Source organism: Sus scrofa, chromosome 11 (genome assembly GCF_054392235.1).
Source record: "Sus scrofa isolate SSC_HxYL_T2T_F1_AM1 chromosome 11, Sscrofa_HxYL_maternal_Yorkshire_Landrace_v2.0, whole genome shotgun sequence".
NCBI classification, from domain to species: domain Eukaryota; kingdom Metazoa; phylum Chordata; class Mammalia; order Artiodactyla; family Suidae; genus Sus; species Sus scrofa.
This window is the reverse complement of record NC_139393.1, coordinates 84,059,000-84,081,769: the sequence shown is the minus strand read 5'-3', so window position 1 is coordinate 84,081,769 and position 22,770 is coordinate 84,059,000. Positions and strand designations below refer to the sequence as shown.

Below are 22,770 nucleotides of genomic sequence, written 5' to 3'. Positions count from 1 at the left end.
GTGAAAGGTCGCGCGTTTCGATTGAACCCGGGTTGACGTGCGGGTTGCACGTCCACAGAGGTGAGGTATCGGTGGAAAAGGAACAGCACCAAAGCTCTCTGTCATGCTCACCTGATGCCAGAGTTATTTCTGTTGGTTGACGCTGGACACACAGTTATTTCAGTGGGAGCAAAATCATTCCGCGAAGACCTCGGCTGCGTTTTTTATTGCTTTTAGGAGAGAAGTCCATGCCTTGGGCAGTTTGGTTCGTAGTGCGAGGGCCCTTTCTGGGGACAGGTTTCTATTTATAGCTGATGCTGGAGGCAGCCTGTGCTTCTGAGGAGAACAGGATATTCCACCTGGTTCCTTGAGGAGGGGGGAGCGTGGGGCCCAGGAACCACGGGCCGCTGGCCTGGAAACGACTGCCGGCGGGCTGCCTGGCTGGGCAGCCGGTGGCTGTCCTGCTCTGAAGGGTGGTCCCTGGCCCTTCTTGCTGTGTGTCCTCGAGAAGCCTCCGGCCCCCCCAGGCCACCTGAGTGAGGGAAGCCGTTGCTCCCTCCTCAAACCCAACCTGTAACCCTCTGTGGAAATAACGTTTAAGGAACCGCTGAGTGGGGCACGGCGTGGTTTTCCTGATGACCAAACTGGATGAGTCTCAACAAGTGGCCCACGCTTCTTTGCGCCCTGTCTTGAGGGAGGGTTCCGCGTAACTGGCCTTCGTGTTGGGGTGGGGGCAGCGTCCTCACGGCCCCCACGCTGACCGGCGTTACCGAGTCCTGGCCACGAGCCAGATGCGCTCCGTCTACACCATCTCACCTAAGCCTTACAACAACCAGACCACATCGACAGTGGCCTCTGTGCCACCCTCGCAGAGGGAGGAGGGCACTGTCCCCAGAGCGCCCAGCAAAGCATGGTGCCGAGGGCACGGCTGTCGCCTCTTCGCTTTAGGCCCGACACGTCCCGGCTCAGCAAAGACTCGTCCCTTTCCTTGGACTTCCTGGGGGTGGGATGGGGGGTGGGGGACGACAGGACCACGGCTTCCCTCTGCGCAAACCATCCTTTCTCTTTCAAGGAGGGGGGCGGTCACGTAGAGAGGCCCCGGGACTCAGGGGCCTTTCCAGGTGAGGTCCCCTCCCGTGCTCAGGAAGGGACCAGGGCGGCCTTCCTTTCAGGGGACCCAGTGGACAAGTGCTCGGCCACCGTCTCAGCATCTCTGCTCCCCTCCACTTCCAGGACTGGAAGGAACCCTGAGTGGGTGGCTGGCTGGGGTCCTGTACTGCAGCCAGGGTTCCCCGGAAAAGCCCCCCAAAGGGACACAGCGCGGCAGAGCGGGTGGCGCCAGGGAGCTCGGGGCTTGTGCGGTTCCCTCACGCCGAGGCCCCTGCTGCGGGGTAACGTGGACTGTGTGACGGTCTGAGCCGCTGCTCGCCTGCTCAAGACAGGCCCCGGGGCTGAGGCAGATGGTCCCCTGCCGCGTTTTCCTTGCTCCCGAGAACATCGGATAATTGCATTCCCTTGAAAGACTCAGGAGAACATGCTGCGACGTCCCAGCAAAACAAGACAGAGTCAGGGTGAGGTTTCTGTTCCAGGTTTCTGGCTCTGGTGACAGTGACAATGCCTGGAAAGAGCGGGGCGGTGGGGACGCGGCCCCGGGGAAGCTGAGCCGGTTCCCGGGATGAGAGGTGAGTGAGATGCTCGAACTAAACAGGCCGTGTGCCGCCGCCCCCATTCCCGCTGCTGACCCTCTTCCGAGAGGCTCCAGTAAATCCCCAGGGGGCCTCGAACCCGGGGGTTGGCGGCTTCCGGGGGCAGGGACACACACCGGTCATCCTGCGAGACGGCCTGTCTACAAGGCCGGGCTGGAGAGTTTGGAAGCCTGAACCACTTTCATGAAGGCAGATGCGACCATTTCTGCCTGTCCTTCTGGTCCATGGGTTTAAATGAGCAGGTAGTTTCTTTTGTAAGGAAAGGAAAAAAACAAAAAAAAGAAAGAAGGAAAACACACACGCGCGGAGTGGTTCGAGGCCAAAACCCAGGCGCGGAGGTCCAGCTCTCAGCCAGGATCGCCTTAGCGAGGAGAGTCCGCAGAGGTTCAAGTTCCCGCAGTCGGCCAGGCCGCCCCCCTTTATCCCAGGGGGAGTCCACTGCTGTCCCCGAGGGCACCCCCTCCCTGGGCTAAACCTCCTCAGGGACCACCCAGGACCCCCTTCGGGGGGTGGGCCCCTAGGGCGGCATTGGGCCCCCTGCTCCGTGCCGGGGACTCTAGGGACACTGTGGGCTTCTGCTCGCCCCTCTTGCTCTCCCGACCTTTGCCAGGAGGGGAGGTGACTCGGGGAGGCTGGCCCCCGGGAGCAGACTGCACCCCGCCCAGCTGACCCACGAGGGAGCAGAGCCACTCAGGCCCCTGTGGGCTTGTGACTGAGTGAAACAAAGGTCCTAGAAGCCCCTCAGTTTGGAGTCCTTTCCTCATGCAGCAGGAACTGACTAACTCAGGATCTCGATGCATCGGGAGGAGCCCTGGGTGAGCCTGTCCTGGGGGCTGAGTTGGGACCCCCAGGCGAGAAGCCAGATCTCAAGGGCGGGGCCCTAGGACAGGCGAGGGCTCCTCAGGGAGGCGGGGCCCAGGGCGCTCCTGGCCAATCACTTTCTTCCCTGAGGCTGCTGAAAACCACAGTAAACACACACACACACACACACACACACACACACACACACACCCGGGAGCATCCCCTAGGGCTGTTTGGTACACTCCCTGCTAAGGTTAGTCACCCAGGTGGCAAGCTCAGCAGCTCCCCAGGTCGCTGTCCCATCGGAGTTCCTGCTTTGACGTAGGGTCCTAACAGCAAACCGACAGCCTCGTTTGGGTGACGGGCCGGCTACCATGAAAGGGTTTAGGCGGATTAGCTCGGCTCCCTGGCACCCAGCTGTGAATCGTACTCAGAGCTGCTTCCAGAAATGGGGGCGGCCTGGGAGTCTGGCCGCACCGCTCAGAGGGAGGCCCTCGCCGTGCAGTCAGCCTCTGCAGGGCAACAAAGGGCACGGAGCTCCTGAATTCCGGAGGCCTGTCGCCCTGGGCAGGAAAGCGCGGCTCAGGATGGCTTCTCAGGTTCTGGGAAGGGGCCCCTGTGACGGATCACAGCCTCCCCAGCTCTGCACACGGGAACCAGGCGGCGCCCCCAGGTTCCCGGGGGATTCTGATGTGCTGGCACCTTTGTGCTCTGCTGTGGGTGTCACCACCCTGGGAGGCCACTGTCCTGTAGCCTCCTTTCTCAGCCAACCTGTGCCACCCAGGGCACGTGGTTCCTGCCTTGTAAGCCTGACATGAGGCTGGAGCAGACGCAAAAGCAGAGGCTGGTACCAAAATGCCACGCAAAGAACACTTACAGAGGAGCTGTGTAGCTGTGTTTCGAGACAGTTCTGGCAAGTCCGTTGTGTGGAACTCACAGAGCGAGGTACTCTCCTGGACAGACAGTCAGGAGGGGCTCCGGAGGGACTGGGGGGCACCATGCTGGCTGGCACTGAACACTAGGCTTGATGAACTTTCTGCCCATGGGGCCAGGCGGGGCTCCCAGTGTCCACGGGGGACACCAGCACATTCTCCCCTCTCCTTGGTTTCGGTGTCCCTGCAGGCAGAGGGGGAGGGCAGACAGACCGCGGAGAGAGGGGACCCTGGCTCCGTGTCCTGGGGGAGGACCTGCCGGTGAGGCAGGTCCACGACCTCTGCTTCGGACTTGCTGCAGGAAGCCCGCCGCCCGCGCTCCCCTGGCAGGGCCTCCCTGGGGTTTATGGGCCCCACCAGGGCTTCTTGCTGAGCAGAACCTGATGGAGCTGAAGAAGGGCTGGTGACCTTCGGTCACCGTCCTGTGTCAGATCCTAAATAGCCACCAGGGTGGGCTGTGGTCTGCCTTCCCACCTCCCGCCAGGCGCTGCCCGAGGTCCCGGGGCCCCCAGGGGCCAAAGGCTCCTGCAAAGCCTCAGCGCCAGCCTGTTGGTGCCACGTGGTCGCAGATTCTTTTCTGGAAGAGCCTTGCTTTTTCTCTCAGACCCACCGCGTGACGACGGGCTGGGCCGGCGCTCTGTGACCAGTCCAGTGACCCTGGGCTTTCGTTTTCTTAGGAAATGTGGTCTCCCGGGAGGCAGGGCGCCCGGGGCCGCGTGCCTCTGGCCCCCCCTCTTCTGGACACAGGTCTCCCTCCCCCGATAGTCTGGGTCCAGCAGGGCCTCTGCTTTATGCTGCCATGGGGTTCGGGTCTCCAGTTCAGTTTCTTTCCCACTTCTGTGGGGAAAACTCGATTCCTCGTCCTGCCGACCGCTGCTGGGAGACGCCGTACCCGTCGCCTCATCCGGCTGATGTGTTCTTTAAAGTCTGCCACCCAGATGAGTGAAAAGTGGCTCTGACTCAGTGGGACACTCTCTGTAAACCGGCTGCACAGACCTTCCAGCCCTGATCACAGGCGTGGTGGCCTGAATAGCGTCCCCCCCAAAGAAGCACTCACGTCCTAAACCTGGTTTCCTGTGACCGTGACCTCACTTGAAAGACGTCTTTGCAGGTGTCACTGGCTAAGATGAGGCCCCACTGGAGGCGGTGGACACTGATCTCAGGTGATGCGCGTCCTTTAAGAAGAAGCAGCGCCCCATGAGGACAGGGACGGGACGCACGGGGACACTGCGGACAACGAGGCTGGAGAGAGGCTTCTTCAAGGCAAGGAGCACCCCCCCCCCCAGAAGCTGGACGAGGCCAGGAAGGATCCAGTCTCAGAGGGTGCTGGGCCGCTGACACCCTGATTTCAGGCTCCTGGACGCCCACACCTGGGTAGAAGCACGTCTGTGGTTTTAGGGCCCCAGCAGGTGTCCCTTTGTTCCCGCAGCCGCAGGACAGCACCACCTGGTTACTGAGCACTCTCCCCTCGCCCGGGAGACTGTTGTCCCCGTTGCCCCCAGATGCTTGGGGACATGGAACAGTTTCCTAGGAGCCCAGTCTGGCGGCGGCATGCCAAGGAGAAACGGCCTTTCTGGGAAGTGTTTCTGCTAATTTTCACAAAAATCCCCTCAAACATCACCTAGAACACGCCAGAGGAGCTGACAGAGTCTGGATCTCCAAATCCACGATGCCACCGTCTCTGGGATGAACCCGGCCTTGGAGCCCAGGAGAGCCGGTGCTGAAGGGTCCCGCTGCCTCGGGGAGCCGGGCCCCTGGGGGGACCAGGCCTGGCAGCCATGCAGAGCTGGGCCTGAACACCAGCTCCCGTGAACTCCCTGGGAACTTGGGCCGTTGCTCAACGTGCCTGCGTGCACCTCGGTACATCCCCCTGTGAAATGGGTGCTTTAATCTTGTCTGACCACGGGGTGAGTGACACAACGCAGACCGCTGGCCCCCTGCCCCGGCCATGACCCGTGCTCCACGGACACCAGTCTTACCGATGTTATCCTGAGGGAGGGGGCAGGCGGGAACCCCCACTTAGCCACAGAACGCCCCAGCTCTGCAGAGCCGGCCCCGTTCAGGCAAGTGCACACCATGTGTGGAACTCACCAGCTGAGATCTGGAGACTCCTGTGTCACCTGGATTAAAAATATATGTATGGAGTTCCCTGGTGGCCTGGCAGTTAAGGATCCCACATTGTCACGGCTATGGCTCTGGATCGCTGCTGTACTGCGGGTTTGATCCCTGGGCTGGGAACTTCTGCGTACCGCAGGCATGTCCAAAAAAAACATGTGATACATTTTTGAGTAAGTAACCTATTCACCTGCTTAAAAAAAATTATAAAGCGAAGGCCCCGCGGAAGCCCCCTCCTGCGGCAGTTTCCCACCTCCTCCTCACGCCCCCGCCCCCCCAGGAAAGAGCTTCCATGCTTCCTGTTTGTATGAGGGCATATCAAGGAAAATTCGAAGCCACATGCTTTTATTTTTGTCTCTCTCTTTAGACAAGAGTTTTCGTAACACGCGCCCTTCGGAGCGTGGCCTCCTTCGGGATTAATTCCGTCTCCACGGGCATCTGGAAGCGTCCACTGCCCGCTCTTCCTGAGAGTCGCACACACGCCTTGGCCATGCTCGATTTCGCGCGTCCCCTCTCGATGGACTTTGGGTGGATTTTCTAACGTTTTGCTGTCACCTAGAATCCGGCCATAAATAACCCTGGCAAGTATTATGTGCAAAGTCACTTCCCGGAAATTGACTTCTGGGTCAAAGAGCATCAGCGTTTAAAATCTTGGCAGATGCGGTAAATCTTCCCTTTACGAGGCTCCAGACGAACAGTCCCCCCAGTGGCGCACACGGAAGGCGCCCCAGCCCCACAGCAGCTCGGACCACCAAGCTTTCGAGAAACGTCTGTGGGTCAGAAACACCCTTTCTGGTTTCTCTCGTTATGAGTCAGGGTGAGCTTTGTTTCTACATTAAAGGAGACTTTGAGCTTTTCTTGACAGGATGGTTCCTGCCGTTTGTCTAATTATCCATTGAGTGATTGGTTTTCCTTTTATTAAAGCAACTCGAGAGGGTCTGTGACAAAAATTGCAACTGTGTTTATTAGTTTAGTGTGGTCTCTGGTTTTTTTCTTGTGGTCTTAGAGGTTTTTTATTAAGCTTTGGCCAGTAGAATTTTTAATGTAAAATCAAAATTTCCGTCTTCTTTTATGGCTTCTATACATTGAATCATTAGCACGAAAGCTCTTCTCTGTCTCAAAACCATGCAGAAAACCCCCATGTGTTCCTCTGAAACTTTTATGGTGGTGTTATTTACCTTTAAGTCCCTAGCAGGAGTGCGCCTGAGCCGGCTCGAACCCGCTCTCGAGAGCTTGCAATCAGCCACGGTAGAGCATTTACACCGTGGAAAGCGGCACATGCTACAGAAGCAGGACTGGAGTTTTTCTGGAGCCAGTTGCTCTGCATTTGTGAACATGGCCTTTAGGTTATTTTTATGTGGGTTTTCATTTGGCCACACCCACGGCATACGGCAGTTCCCAGGCCAGGGACTGAATCTGAGCTGCTGCTGTGACCCACACCAGACCTGTGGCAAGGTGAATCCTTTAACCTCCGGCGCCCAGCTGGGGATGGAACCTGTGCCTCTGCGGAGACCCGAGCAGCTGCAGTCAGATTCTTAACCCTCACGCCACAGGGGGACTCATCTACTTAGATTTTCCTCTTTTTCAACAAATAATGTACTTGGCCACTTGAGGTCAGCTGTCTCATCCAGGACAGAGGCATAGTTTGCAAGTAGCCCATGCATAGAAGGTGCTTGGCAACAGCCGCCACTGCTCTCACGGATGCCCGCCAACAGCCCATCTCACACAGTCTGTCCTCAAAGTTGGGCGTCAGCCCCAGCTCGTCCAGGCCGCAAGGCCGGTAGGGAGCTGGGCTCTTCCTGGGACCCGTGCCTGGGCTCCTGGCGCTGCCTTCCCTGCACTGAATGCAGAATAACCTCAGGGAAAGGCCTGCTTTAGTGGTGGAGAAGAGGGTGGGAAAAAGGGTCTGATCTTTCCATCCTTCTTTTGGGGAGGGCCACCGTTCCTCGGGGTTCAGGCAGGTGGGGCCAAGGAGGCGGCCAGGTGAGAGGCAGTCGCGGTGATGAAAAGGCCCGACGTCCTTCCACCCCCCCGGCAGAGGACCCTCTTCTTTCTCAGGCTCACGGGGGCCCCCTGCCGCCTCGCGTGGCCGTTTTGCCCTGTTTTGTGGAAGAGCCCGACGCCTTCACAGACGTGTGTTGGGGCGGAAGCAACACCCGTGTGATGGTCCCGGAGTCCGAGATTTTCTAGCAATGGCCCTGTTGCGAAATGGTCACAAGGTGTTTAAAAATGAGGGCGATTCCTATGCAAATGCCCGTTGACCTTCGTACCCACAGAAAAGCATCTTGTGTCTCCTTGATATTTGCCTCCTCCTGCCCACCTCCTCTGCTCCCTCCCCCGTCCCCCAGCCCCCGTCCCAAAGGGAAACCACAGCCCTGCTCCCCCTGAAGCTCCGTTCAGGGAATGATGAGGCGTATCCCGGGGGGCGGGTGAAGAGAAGGAGAAGGGGAGACCTTAGACCGTGGCTCGACTCCGACTCTCGGGGGTGTTCAGGAGCTGTACCTCCTGGGGACATTTAAACCCTGTCTGGGAAGCGTGCTGGACGCTTTGTGGGAAGTTTCCTGCAAGGGTGGGGAAGCATCTGAGCCCCAAACAGCTAGACGCTGCTGCATCCCGACAGCGCCAGGCTGGCCTTTCCCGCCTCAGTGCCTTTCTTCTCACTGTCCTCTCGGCTGTCACCCTGCCAGTCTGGACTCTCACACCATCTCCTCTGAAGCGCCAGTCCCCCACCCAGACTTCTGAGCTGGGCTCTTTCTCAGCGCAATTCCCACGGTGACTTTGCTCAGCTCCGGAAGCTCCAACCATGTCCTCAGCCTGCAAAGCTCACCGACCACGTCCCAGGGGTCCACGGAGCCACCAGGACACCCAGTACATGGGACCGTGGCAGACATGCCATGAGGCTCCCGGGCACTTGTCACAGGATGTCAGAGGGTACATCAAGCGACACAGGCTCTTGCCCCATGAGCCTGGCAGGACTGCTCCTCCGGGGGTCTAGCTGGAGCATCCTGGACACGTGGATTTTAGGAAACGCCCCAGGAGCTTCTGATGAGCCCTTGGCTGAAAAGCCAGGGATGAGGCAGAGGGTGGGGTGGGTGGCGGGTGATAGAAACACGTCCACGTGATGGGTTTAATGAGGTCCACGGGTCCTTAGAAACTCCTTCCAAAAGGTGGAGCTTGGGAGTTCCCGCTGTGGCAGGGTGGGTTACGAACCTGACTAGGATCCATGAGGATGTGGGTTTGATCCCTGGCCTTGCTCAGTGGGTTAAGGATCCCATGCCACTGTGGCTGTGGTGTAAGTGGCAGTGGTAGCTCTGACTGGACCCCTAGCCTGGGAACTTCCATATGCCGCAGGTGCGGCAGCCTCTAAAAAGCAAAAAAAAAAAAAAAAGGTGGACTTTAATTCCCCTCCCTGGAGTGTCGACTGGACCCCGGGATTCGTTTCTTTAAGAAGGAACAGGCAGAAGCGATGCGGGTGTGAGAGGCAAGGTCATAAAAGGCCCTTCTTCACTCTCTCTGGGGAGCACGTGCTGGGGGGGAAGCCGGGTGTGTGTTGTACAAACGGGCCAAGGGCCCCACGGAGAGACCCACGGGGACCGAGGCCTCCCGCCAGCAGCCACGGGAATAATGTGAAACACGGGCCCTCGGGCTCCCTGAGTCCTGAGCCGGAAACACCCCCATTAGCCATGCCCTTTCTTTTCTGCCTTTTCTGTCGTTTCGACACCCGGATCCTGCCCTTTGCAGGCCTGGCTGATTCCTAGAGAGAGCAGGTGTCTTGGTCTGTCTTGGCTGCGAGAATGTAACGCCACAGACTGGGGGGCTTATAAACCACAGAGACGTCTTTCTCAGAGTTCTGGAGGCTGGACGTCCAAGGCCAGGGCGCTGGCAGGTTTTGCGTCCGGGGTCAGCTTCCCGGGGCTTCCCCGTGTGGCCCCCCAAGGGTGGTGCAGGTGGCGGGGCTGTGTGTCTCTTCCTCTTGGGATCTGGGAGTGTAACAAGTGATCTTTTTGACGGCGGCGAGCTTCTGATCTGTCGGCCCCACCATCCTGACGTGAGAACAGAACCTACTTTCTGCAACAGGTCTGGCTAAAGTCTTCCTCAGTTCCCCCCCACAGAAACTGTGAGAAAGTAAAGGTTTGGAGTTTGCAGCAGTAAGTTTGGTGACCTGCTACACAGCCGTGGGTAGCTAACACCGCCTGCGAAGGACTAGAGATTCGGAAACTAGGGAGATGCCAGAGGTTTTAAGAAAGGAATCCACAGGCTCCGTTTTTTTTGTTGTTGTTGTTTTTTGTTTTTTGTCTTTTTAGGGCTGCACCTGCGGCACATGGAAGTTCCCAGGCTAGGGGTCAAATAGGAGCTGCAGCTGCTGGCCTACGCCACAACCACAACAATGCTGGATCCCAGGCAGATCTGTGACCTACATCACAGCTTGTGGCAATGCTGGATCTTTAACTCACCCAACGAGGCCAGGGATCCAACCCACATCTGAATGGATACTAGTTAGGTTCTTAACCCACCAAGCTGCAATGGGAACTCCCACAAGCTCCACTTTCATTGAAGAGGGCAGAGAGGAGTGGTGGGGACAGCAGGAGAGGGAGGGGCCGTAGACAGAGACACACTGGCCCCCACTTCTGGCCCTTGTGGCAGGTCCTACCCTCTCATCTGTTCACGTGACAGCCCAGACCCCACAGCTTTAGATGGTAACTTTGAAAAGGATGCAAAGAGGGTCTGGCTGTTTTATTTGCTCTCCTCCCAAGCCCCCGCTTCCTCCTTGCCTTTTTGGGGTGTGTCGATTCTCTCTTTGAGGCTGTCCTGAGAAGGCCTTGGGTGGACCAGGGCCCCTTTCTCGCCGCATTTCCCATCTGTCTGAAGGGTCCCAGTGCCTCGTGACTCTTCCCTTCCCTGGGTCTGTTACCTCGTGAGCTGAATGACATCGGAAGACATGCCCCCAGGGTCAGTGCTAAGGGCTGGGGACACTCGTTGGCTGAAAGGGCAGCAGTTAGGGAGAGGGGCTGGCAGGAGCCGTGGCATCGGAGCTGGCTCTGCTTGGAAAGAGAAGGTGGGGGCGGGCCTGGCAGCCTTCCTCGGGTGGCCCATGGCCTCGTCCGTCTGTGGACAGGGCTGGGGTCCACTGTCACTTCCAGGCAAGAAGGAAGGGTGGGGGCTGGCCTGTGAGCAGGACGGAGCTGAGCAGCCGGGAGGTGCTCCAGGAGGCCACGAGCCCCCGCTGGGAGTCAGACTCCCTCAGCAATGGGCTTGTTTCAGGTTGGGACCCGCCCCCCATTTGTAGGCACGTGATTTCCTAGACCCCGTCCTGCAGCGCACAAGGAAAAACACAGCCTGAAAAGACTGTTCTGAAACGAAGGATGATAATAACAAGCCATCCGCTGATGCTGGAAGCGCTCTCCGAGGAGGCAGGGAGGAGCCTGCTTTCAGAATTCATTCTATTTTAAAAAAGGATGCAATGCAGTTTTCCGGGAATGGGAGCAAAACAGAAAGTGGATGAGTGACGCCGGAGGTCGGTGAGCTTGTCTCTCAGGCCGAGCCCTGACCCCGCGGGGACCCAGCGGGTGGGGAAGCTGCTCAGTGTGCCTCCTCAGCCCATAAAGGCTCCAGCAGTTTCCAAGGCGAGTCTGTGGGGCGTGAGGAGGCCACACGGCAGCGTCAGACAAAACAACGCCAGGAAGTTTCACTGACAGAACGTGCTCGGTTCTGAGCACCCGCAAGCTTTCTGGAGGAGGCCTGGTCTCCAGGAAGCCTCATGGGGGCACCTGGGGAGATGCCCCTCGGTCCTCGCCCTGTGACGCCCTGACCTGGCAAGGCCTCAGTCGCGGCGGTGGGCTGAGGACCGCTGGTTTGCGGAGAAACGGCACAGACGGGGCTTCCAGGGCTGGGCCCTGCGTCCTTCCTTGTCTGAGCCCAGAGTCACCTGACCCTGGGGCATCTGCGGCCGAGTCCCCAGGAGGCCGTCCTTCCCCAGGACGGCCACCAGGTGGCAGCACACTCCGCCCAGCAGGACACGGTCCCCGCCAAACCTGGGCCCTTTCCCAGGACAGCGGTGGCTCTGCGGAGGCGAGGCCAGGTCACCCACTGCCGCCTGGCTGCCCAGGCCTCTGCCCGCGTCCTTCCACCCACTGCCGGCCGGGCCACGCGCTCACACACACACGTACACATGCACAGCCACACAAGGCATACACACCCACACCTGCACACAAACACAAATGCACGTACACACATATATGCACGCACAGTCACACACATGCACACAAGGACACACACGTGTACACACACACACACACACACTGTGAGAACCTGAAGGCTTCTGGCAATTCCCGAGTTGAAATCCTTACCCTGGGTGACCGGGTTTGGAGGCGGGGCCTCTGGGAGGAGGTTAGGACTGGGTGGGTGAGGGTCGCGGCCCCTCCCCCTCCTCCCTGGTCGGATTCCGACTCTTGTGGCTCTTGCAGCCCTCCCCGCCCCTTCCCCACGTGAGGACACAGCGAGGGGCCGGCGGAGGAGCCCCGGCTGCGCAGACCCCGCCCCGACCCCCAGCCTCCGAGCCTACGGTCCGGGTTCAGCGTCACAAACTCACAGGTCCCACATATTCTGCGGCCGCCCATCCCCCCTGCGGCTGCCCACCCCCCTTAGTGGCTTGCACTCCTGCTCTGAAGGTCAGTGGGGTGGTGACTCTGGGCTGCCCTTGGCCTTGGGTCAGTGCTAAGGGTTGGCGCAGTCTCGTGAATGACTGCGGGCAGATTAAGTGACAGGGCAGTGTCCTGCTTCCTGGGCGATCCCCGGGCCAAGGGCTCCAGCCTGTCAAAGCCACGCAGGGCGCTGACAGGTGCTGCCTGTCCTGGGCCACCCGCCAGCTGGGGATTAGAGGCGGCTGCCCCACCCCCAGCCTTGTCCCTGTGTTCGCGGGGGTTGGGGTGCCCTCTTCGGTGACCCTCCGGCATCCACAGAGTCACAGGTGCCAGAGATGCCAACAACTCAATCAGAGCACCTGGCACCAGCCTTGAACCTGCACATGCTGGCAACATGCGCAGAAGGCATGGTGACGCAGGAGCCTATCGGAGGGCTGCCCGTCCTGTGATCCAGTGACCCTGGCTGCAGGCCGGGCGCCAGCCTGGAGGTGGAGAGGCGAGTGAAGCCCTGGTGGATCTGGGCTGTCTTACGGCAGTTGGAAGGGTCCCGGCCCAGCGCTGGGAGAGAGGCCTGGGGTCCGGCTGGCGGGGCCGCCCTGTGCAGAGCGACGGCTCCTCTAGGCCTCTCTCTGTCTTCGTTAGGAAGGTGCAGTTTCTACCCCTGTCTCCGTTTCCTGTGGCCGCCGAAACCCACGGCTCCCAACCGGGCCTTGAAGCGAGTTCTGGAGGGAGGAGCCTGAGATCAGGGGTGCACAGGGCAGGGGGCCCCGGGAAGGAGCTATGGGCGGATGTCCAGACCCTTCCAGCCGCTGGGGGCGGGGGCGACCTTGGCTCTCCTCCGCCGGCAGTGGCATCGCTCCAGCCGCTGTCCCTCACGAGGTCCTCTCCCCATGTCTGTGTCCACGTGACTCTCCTTATAAGGCTTCCAGTCACTGGCTCAGAGTCCTCTCAAATCCAGGGTGACCTCAGCTGAACCTGGTGACATCTGCAAAGACCCTATTTCCACAGAAGGTCACGCCCACCGGAAGCAGGTTTGGACTCTGGGCACCCCTTTCTGGGGGACAGGCCGCCAGGTCCAGAGATCGTGTGTCACTGTGGATTGTGGTTGAGACTTTCCTGAACAAGGCTTTTGTTCAATAACACTGCCCAGCGCCCTGGGGTCCCGAGGACACTGCTGAGCCCCTGGCAGCCCCCGCTGGCGCAGCTGCAACTCCCCAGCTGCCCTCCACTGCCCAGGCCTGGCATCTGATTAGGGTCCAGCTCAGCCCCAGACTCTCAGAGACACTGGGGGGCTGGCGGCCCTGCAGGAGGAGAAGGACCCCGAAGGCATGTGGGCGGGGCGACTCTGCCTCCTCCCTCGGGGCGCTGCCCGCCTCTGGAAGCCCAGATCCCAGCGCAGCCCTGGCCTTTAGGTTCTGAGCGTGTGGCCAGCCATCCAGCCCAGCCCTTTTGCGCCCGTAACGTTCCTCTGAGTCAGTGTGGCCTCGCGGAGGCACGTGTGGTCCTCAGGATGGAGCCCCATCAACGGGCGAGGGCGAGGTCGAGCCCACGTGGTCCAGGCTCCCTCCCGATGGAGGCGCTGCCTCACGCGAGCCCCAGCTGCGCTGTGAGCTCTGCATCCTGGACCGAGGCTGCTCTTCTCGGCTGCCGTCCTCAGTCCTCTCCTCAGGGCCACCGCTCCACGCACAGCCTCGACCCAGCATCTTCAGTGCAGGTGTCACTTCTATGATGTGTTTGTCAAATTCAAATATTGTTGCAGTGGACAGAACCCCTTCCCCTCACTGGGCGCAGCTAGAGCAGTGAGTCCACCGACCACACCAACGTCACGTGTCAACAATGAATGGTGCTTTCTCGAAAAAGCTGGCCTTGCGGATGGAAAGAGGGAGAGATAGAAGAATGGAGAAGAATGGAGAAACACAGCCCATGAAGCTGCCGGCCCAGGGTCCGCAACTGGCAGAAGGCGGCGGCTCTCAGGACAGGCTGCTGAATCCGGAACCACGGCTCCATCGCCACCAGCTTTGTGGCCACAGGCAAGTGAGTTCACCCCACCGGGCCTCAGTCTGACCATCTGAAAAATGGAGGTGCCAGCAGCACCTGCCTTATAAGTTGTACTGGGAGGGGGGGTCACCCACATAAATCTTCTGACCGTGTCGCCTGGCACACAGAAGCCCTTCATCACTGATGCCCGCTTAGGAAGCCTCTCACTCAGTGGCAGAGGTTGAGGCAGCCCCGGGACAGACCGATAGAGAGGCCTGCATCTGGGGTTTCGAATGGATCCTCTTTTGCCTTCTGGCGGAGTTTCCTCTGAAAAGGTCCCCCGTCCCCACTTCGTCGCTGCCTCTCTGAAACGGGGAGCAGTATCATTGCCTCCCTCATCCGGGGCCATGACGCCCCCTGGGGCGAAAATGTGACTCCGGTGTGGGTGATGCGACGTGCAGGGCCTGTGACCTCCCGAGAAATAGGTCGAACCCACCGGCTCAGCAGAAGAGGCCCTCCCGGCGCCCCGGCGCCCCGCACGGAGAGACCCCGCTGTCTGGCCCGAGCCGCGTGGAGGTCCCTCGTGTCCAGTCAGCCTTGGGAGGGGGTCTCTGCCCTCCCTTCCAGGGGCGCCTTCTTCTCCTTGGTGTCGCGGTGAGCCTCTGGGCCCCTCGCCTGTCCCCTGACCTCCCTGGCGAGAGTTCACAGGGCAAAGGCCACAGCGGCTCTGAGTCCCGGGAGATGGGACTCACGGTGTCCCCACCCCCCGTCCCCGGCCCCGGCTTCTGTCCTGGGGTTTAAAACACAGCCTGCGGGCGGTGTGTCTCTGTCGTAATGAGCACGGGCTTGGCTGGCCCTGTGCCAAGCGGGCACCACGTGCTCGCCTGCCACACGGTGGGGAAAGAGTGTCCTCAACTAACAGGGGCCCCGCGTGTCAGGGAGGCGAGACTTTTGGTGCGGGCAGCTGGTGTTGTCCGCCTTGGGCGTCATCAAAAGCGATGGCACGGCCACTAGGTCCCTGTGAGATGGAAACATGGGGCAGGGGGCATCCCGCGAGCTCCGGTGACCTCGGCGAAGACGCACAGCAGGGACTTTCTTTCTCAGGACGGGGGCTGGACTGTGAGGACGCCCGAGTCACGCTGGTGAAAGGAAAACTCCCCTCGTGTCCGTCGATGGATATAAACACGCAGGCACAAACACACCAATTGCTTTGCGTCTGGGAAACACACAGAGGAGCCTGTATTAACTTTGCATTTGAGGACCATCCAGTGAGAAGAAGTAAAAACCAGAGAGGAGGCAGGGGGAGCGCGAGCGGACAGCCCTTCTCGGGGCAGCGTCCTCATTCCCTTGGCCTCCTCCCTCCCTGACCGCCGGGACTGGCCTCAGCGGACCGAGGCGGCCGCTCATTTCCTCCTGTCTGTGTCCTCAGGCCTGTGAGACAGAAGGTTTCACGATGCTTGAAGATGCAAAGCAGGCTCGCGACCTTTATTTCCAGACTAAATAATTTTATCTCCTCTTCTAATTTCTCCTCAGAAAACCTTAGCCCTCTTTGAGGTTCTGCTTTGGAACTGTCCGGAGTGGGGCCAATTTGGAGCTGTCAGGATGAGGGAAAATTAATTTCCCCCGGCAGGTTCATTTTAGGAGGGTAGTTACGGATCGATGGCTGGTGGTGACTGCAGGGCTCTTGGTCATTGCTGGCCGAGAGTGACAATTGGGTGGTAGATAGAGGAGAAATGAATTTCAAAATGTGGCGTGAATGAAGGATGTGAGAGGAATTGCCGCTGCAGTCACGTGGGTTAAGGATCTGGTGCTGTCTCTGCAGCTGTGAGGGTTCAATGCTCGGCCTAGCACAGTGGGTTAGGGATCTGGAGTTGCTATAGTTGTGGCATAGGTCGCAGCTGCAGCTCAGATTTGATCGCTGGCCTGGGAATTTCCATATGCCTTGGGTGCAGCAAAAAAGAAAAAAATGCTAGAAATTAAGTAGATAGATAGATAAATAGATGGATAGATGGATGGCTGGATAGGTGGATGGATAGATGGGTGGATGGATGGGTGGATGGATGGGTGGATGGATGGGTGGATGGATAGATGGTAGATAAATGGATAGGTAGATGGATGGATGGGTGGATGGATGGGTGGATGGATGGGTGGATGGATAGATGGTAGATAAATGGATAGGTAGATGGATGGATAGATGGGTGGATGGATGGGTGGATGGATGGATAGGTGGATGGATAGATAGCTGAGAGAGAGATGTAAACATCTTAAAAGATCAGCCCTTGACTCTGAAACTGCCCAAACTGTGCTCAAACTGCCTTGACCCAAAGCAGCTGTGTGCAGGGGGACCCCCCCTTGCATGGGACCCTTCGTGCCAGGGCACCCGCACTGATGAGCTGTTGAGGGTATCTGTTAACCACTGGCCTGTTGGGACTGCAGAGCACCCAGAAGTGCAGCCGCCTGCACAAAGGGGCCCCGACTCCTGGCTTTGCTGTGTCCAGCCAGAGGCGCCTCCCCTCTAGGAGGAGGAATCTATCAAACCACAGCCAAGACCTTTCTCTGCTCAGGGCGGAAAATGACAAGCCAAGGGGTGAAGGTGCACACCCGTCTGGACCCCTGAGTTCTGGGAGGGGTGTGCTGGAGGGGGGACAGGGGTGCTTCCTGGCTGTTAGGAGGGTGATGGCTATGGGGGTGATGCTTGACAGTCCTTCTTAACTCCCCCATCACAAAAGATGTATTTACCCCTTTTCCTTGTGGAAAAAAAAGAAGTGTGGAAAGGTCTCGTGTGGTGCAGTGGGTTAAGTATCTGGTGTTGTCCAACTCGGGTCACTGCTGTGGCACGGGTTCAATCCCTGGCCTGGGAACTTCCACATGCCATGGGTGTGGCCAAAAACAAAAGAAATGTGGAGATAAGAGTTAGTTTCCCAGGAAATTTCCAGAGTTTTCCCTTGGACCCTGACTGGGCAACAGGGATCTTGGTAGATGCTTCAACTTCATGGCGTCTGGGTGGGTCTTTAACTTAACCTTGGCAAACACGAGCGTGAAGGTTTGTGAAGTGCTGAGTACCAGTGTGGGTGGTTGTGTGGTGGCGCAGGGATGGCTTGTCACCTGCTCTGGGCGCACGGAGTGTGTAATCCAGGTCCAAGTCCCCACCCGGGGCTAGTCCCTCTCTGCCCACAGAGTCATCCTTTCCTGGTTCCTGGAACACTAGCTGTCGCTGCAGGACAAATCACCCCCAGGTTAGCAGCTTAAGTAACAGTTATAATCTCCCCTTTTCTGTGGCTGGAATTTGGGAGTGGCTTAGCCAGGTGGTCTGGCTCAGGGTTTCCCCTGTGGTTGCATTCAGGGCCTGGTTGTCCATCTGAAGGCTTGAGCAGGACTGGGTGTCGCTGTGGGCCTTTCTGCCAGGGTCCTTGAGCACCCTCCTGCCACGGCTTGGTCAAGGTGAGTGATCCACAGAAGAGAGGAAGGAGGAAGCCATGCCTCTGGGTCCGAATCTCAGAAGCCATACATCACCGTTTCAATCCCATCCTGCTTGTTGAGTCTTTCTGGAAAGCAGGCGCTCCCTCTGAAAGGTGACACTCAGGAAATTGTGTGTATATGACACATGCCAGCCTCCGCAGGATGTCACCTTGGCGCCATCACTCATTTGCCCATCCACTGGGCCGTTACTCCAGTGCATTTGGCACGAGTGCCTGCCAGGTACCAGCACTGTGCCAGGTGCTGCAGGTAAGGGAGAGGTGAGGCCAAGGGACTTGCCCCTCCCCCCCAAAGCCTACATCTATTTAGCAAGAGTCGTAGAATTTAAAACATTTTACTGCCTTCAAGAGGGTTTCCCCCAGGATGGTGACAGCGGGGTCTCTGTTAACTTAGGAGCCATGCAGTTAGCTCCTTTCAGGGCCTGTCAAGTGCAAGCACCACAGGAGGACTACAGGACAGCAGGCACTCCGCTGCTGGGTGTAAGAAGCGGCCAGGGACCAGGGACAGGCCACTGGATTTGAGGAAGGAGGGACCCAAGGCGAGGGGCCAAAGGCTGTTTGAGTGAGGAGTTCAGTCTGCAGCCGAAGTGACTTGTGTTGCTATGATGCAGCCCCGCCCCCATCTTAAATCTCTCAGCTCCTTGAACTGGAGCCTGTGCACAGATTTCCTGAGCATTTCATCACATCTGGGATTCCAGCTGAAGCTGGTGACTGTGCATTTTGGGGGACTCTGTCTGCTCTGGCACTGTCTGTATTGTAAACTTAAGGGGAAGCCAGAGCTTTGAGCTCAGCAGGTGCATGAGTAGACTATACAGTGTTTGATGGTCCTAAAAGCTTAAGAGAGAAAGAAAGGACTTGGGTAAAGGAGCCGAGATATATTGACTGAGGAGGGAGCTGGCTGTGTGGACAAATACCTAGGCAAAGCCTCTCCCAGAAGTTACTTTTCTAGGAGGTGGATCCAAAAAGATATTGCTATGACTTATATCAAACAGTGTTTTCTTCTAGGTGTTTTATAGTATCCAGTCTTCTGTTGAAGTCTTTAATCCATTATTTTTTTGTGCGTATGGTGCCAGAGAGTATTCTAATTGCATTCCTTTACATGTAGCTGTTTAGGCTTCCAAGCCCCACTTATTGAGGAGGCTGTCTTTTCTCCACTGCATATTCTTGCCTCCTTTGTCATAATTTAGTTGCGTGTAGGTGCATGGGTGTATTTCTGGGGTTTGTATCCTATTCCATTGATCTGTGTGCCAATACCATACGGTTTTGATGACTGTAGCTTTGCAGTACAGTCTGAATTCACAGAGCCTGATTCCTCTGGCTCCGTTTTTATTTCTCTGGATTGCTTTGGCTATTCAGGGTCTTTTGTGTTTCCATACAAATTATCACTAGAATGTATACCTGAAACTAACATGATATTGTAAATCAACTATAGTTCAATTAAAAAAACCTACATGTAATATGTAAATAAGAGTTACGTTTGAGTAAAGATACTGCAGATGTAAGGAGGTGGGTATGCAGCTTCTGGAAGAAGAATGTTTTGGCTGAGACAACAGCACACTTAAAGGTCCTGAAGCAGAAGCTTGTCTATCAAGTGCTGCAGAAAATGGTTTTGAACCCAGAATTCTGTTCTGAGCTGAAGCCCTACAGAGTGTTAGAGCAAAATAAGAACATTATTGTACACGTGCCCAGGCTTAGGAGTTTTCCACTCAGACACACACACGCAAAATGTACAGAAGAGCATACTTGTGTGATATGAAACAGGGATCCGGGAATGAGCATGACTGGGAAATAAGATGTATGTGCAAGGACGGCTCGGAAGAAGGAAAAGCAGAGTCAGAACACCAAGGAGTGCAACAAGAACATACATTAATTTAAATAATTATCTCCACAAAAGTTCATGAATGGGTGATTCTCTGGCAAGTGGCACTGGTTCCATGATGTACTGATGACTCTTGTGGCTCCAAGAGTCAGACCCCACCGTTCGTTTCTGGAGAGGCAATGTTTCTATGACCCTAATGTCACAAGTTCTGTTTACAGCATTTTTGTTTAAGCCAGCCCTTTAGGTAAGGCGTAGATGATATATCAAGGGCTACATGTAATTGTTACATATGCTGATATAAACTTATGGAAACAGCAAAGGGATTATCCAGTTGACATCGCCTAAAACAATAATTAAATGTGTGATTTAGAAAAATGTGTCGTTTAAAAAAATTGTAATGAAAAACACCAAAGAGGGGAGTTCCTGCTGTGGCTCAGTGGTTAACAAATCGGACTAGGAACCATGAGGTTGCGGGTTCGATCCCTGGCCTTGCTCAGTGGGTTAAGGATCCGGTGTTGCCGTGAGCTCTGGTGTAGGCCGGTGGCTAACAGCTCCGATTAGACCCCTAGCCTGGGAACCTCCATATGCCACAGGAGTGGCTCAAGAAATGGCAAAAAGCCAAAAAAAAAAAAAAACCAACAAAACCCCACTAAAGAAATGACAGATAAAAATATGTACTTTAAAAACCATATGAATGCATTAGTTTATAATTGAGGATAGTTGTTTTTAATGTTCTATAGTAGAGAAGTGCAATTCCAAATATTGTAAAAAAAACAAAGCCCCAATTTTGAAAAATGACATAAACTGTATTTTGGAAACCACTTTAGTTTTGCCATATTTTATAGAAAAGAGTTGCTGATAAACCTCAGAACAGCTTAATGTGATGCTAAGGACATACAAGACCTCAGAATAGAATGAGCATTTTATCCCATGACTCAGCATTTTATCCCCTGATTCACTGAAATGAACACAAAAACAAACTGATGAAAGAGCACCTGTCAGTTTGTGCGTGATCCGTACAGAAAATGTCACAGTCTGTCTTAATTAGTGAGACACTCTTGGTTTCTTTTCAGTGTGGAGGAGACACCTGCGGCCAGTCAGGTTACAAAAACTTCTTTGCAGCAAATCCAAGTCGGTGTCAATAAAGACGGCTGCCAACCCCAGCAGGTCCCAGGAAATGGGCCACGCGGATGGCGCTGTCATGTAATGGAAGGGGGAAGAGCCAGAGTCTTACCTGCGGTTGTCGTGTTTGGCGGGACACAGCAGGATTTAGTGACCAAACGCCCAATGCCCGATGACGCTTAACTCTTGAGCAGCTGTGAAATGCATCGAATTTGTAGATGCAGAGTTTTGGCCACCGAGCAGTTTCAAATGCCTTATGGATAAGGATAGTTTTGCTAAAGACCAAACCCCCAAAACCGCACTCCGGGTGGTGCGCTGTTGTGATGGCAGGGATGATACCGCGGCACCATTTACAACCTCCAGTTGTGCTGCTAATGCATTTACAGTGGGTTTTTCCAAATTCCTACGTAAAAACATTCTAGGCTCTAATAATTATTCCCCTCAGTCTAAAAATGCCACGGGGAGTTCCTGATGTGGCTCAGCAGGTTAAGAACCCAACACAGCGTCCATGAGGAGGCAGATTCGATCCCTGGCCTTGCTCAGTGGATTAAGGATCCCAGGTTGCTGTGAGCTGCAGCGTGGGTCGCAGATGAGGCTCGGATCTGGCGTGGCTGTGGCTGTGGTGTAGGCTGGCAGCTGCAACTCCAATTTGACCCCTAGCCTGGGAGCCTCCATAAAAAGAATAAAATAAAATAAGATAGAAATGCCTGGCCGTAGAAGTGGCATTCTGATAGCATGTTCCCAGTGATCTATCTTAGACATTTTCATTCTGTGGGACTTTGGGACTGTGACAAGCAATTGCATTGCAGCGGCTGCCCGGAAATCCCACCCTGACCGTCTGGACAGGCTCTGCAATTGACCATTCCTGGGGAAAAAGGAGGGGGCTGTCCTCCGTACGTGTCCATTTCCCACGTCTTAAGTCTTTTCAAGGAGAGAAGAGGCTGGATTAGAAAGACATGTCTCAGATAAAACGGGCCGATTTCAGAGACTTCTCACAAGTGTTAATTTTAGGAGTGAGGAGTCTGGGTTGACAGCAAGTTTTCCATTTGGCATCTCGGTGTCTGATGGCGAGATCTCTCTCGCCGAGGCTGAGGACACAAAGCCTAGACCGACTGTCCAGTAGAGAGTGACGAACGAGTCCCCTTTGGACCCATGACGTCTGACCTGGAAGGCTGTCAGGGTGCACGGGCGGCAGGAGGACTTCAGACGTTCAGTGTGACACCCAGGGGAACGTGGCTGAAGACCAACGCCAGCGCTGCATCACCGGCGGTTGACACGTGGAGGAGGCAGGCACCACGAACGCCTGGGGCTGAGCGGGACTGCGTGATGCCATCCTGCGCCCCTTGGGCCAGGCACTGGCGAGGGATCCTGCAGAGAGAAGCAGGAGCACGGTGTGAAAGGCACGGAAGGGTGTGGTGTGGAGTTGTGAGGCCAAGGTTTCGGGCAGTGGGAGGTGCCTGGTGGTGCTGCGGGGGTGATGGCCGTTGTGAAAGCCCCAGGCTGGAGCTCACGGATGCCGGCTCCTGGATTCCACAGCAAGGGGGCCACTGGCTTCCTTCTTGGCTGCTGTCAACTCAAAGCTGCCCTGGACGGACACTACCCTAACCCTTCCTGGTGGCAACAGAGGCAGTGGGAGTAGGTGTGAGCTCCCCCAGAGCGCAGAGCACAGACAGCACGATGGTTTCCGTGACTTGAAAGCAAACGCGTGTTGACGTTTGCGTGTGGCTCAGTGGTTAAGACCGGCATGGTGTCAGTGAGGACGCAGGCTTGATCCCTGGCCCCCATCAGTGGGTTAAGGATCTGGTGTTGCTGTGGCTGTGGTGTAGGTCGCAGAGGCAGCTCAGGTCCAGTGTTGCTGTGGCTGTGGTGTAGACTGCAGATGCAGCTCTGTCATTCTCGGTTATCTGGGTGGACCCGAGGGGATCACAGGACTCCTTACGCTCTGAGACCCTTACTCGCCAGCAGAGAACCAGAGGGACGTTGGTGTGAGAAGGATTTGGTGGCTGTAGAGAGAGGAAGGCGACAGGTCCCAAGGACCGTGGTGGCTTCCAGAAACTGGAACTCAGTCCCCCTGAGGGCCTCCAGAAGGAACGCAGCCCTGCCCTGGTTCTAGGTCAGCCAGACCCACCTTGAACTTCCGGCTCCAGAACGGCAACGCCACGCGTTTGTCTTGTGGAACAAATTACCACAAATGTGCAGGAG

At 56.7% G+C, this 22,770-nt stretch overlaps 1 long non-coding RNA gene across 1 annotated transcript; it reads left to right on the top strand.

The window, feature by feature from the left end:
* Nucleotides 1-10,818: 10,818 nt before the first annotated feature.
* LOC146398729 (uncharacterized) lies at nucleotides 10,819-19,821 on the top strand. Its single transcript, XR_014819954.1, has 2 exons — nucleotides 10,819-11,048; nucleotides 13,934-19,821. It is a non-coding gene; the product is annotated as an uncharacterized LOC146398729 (long non-coding RNA).
* The last annotated feature ends 2,949 nt before the right edge of the window (nucleotides 19,822-22,770 follow it).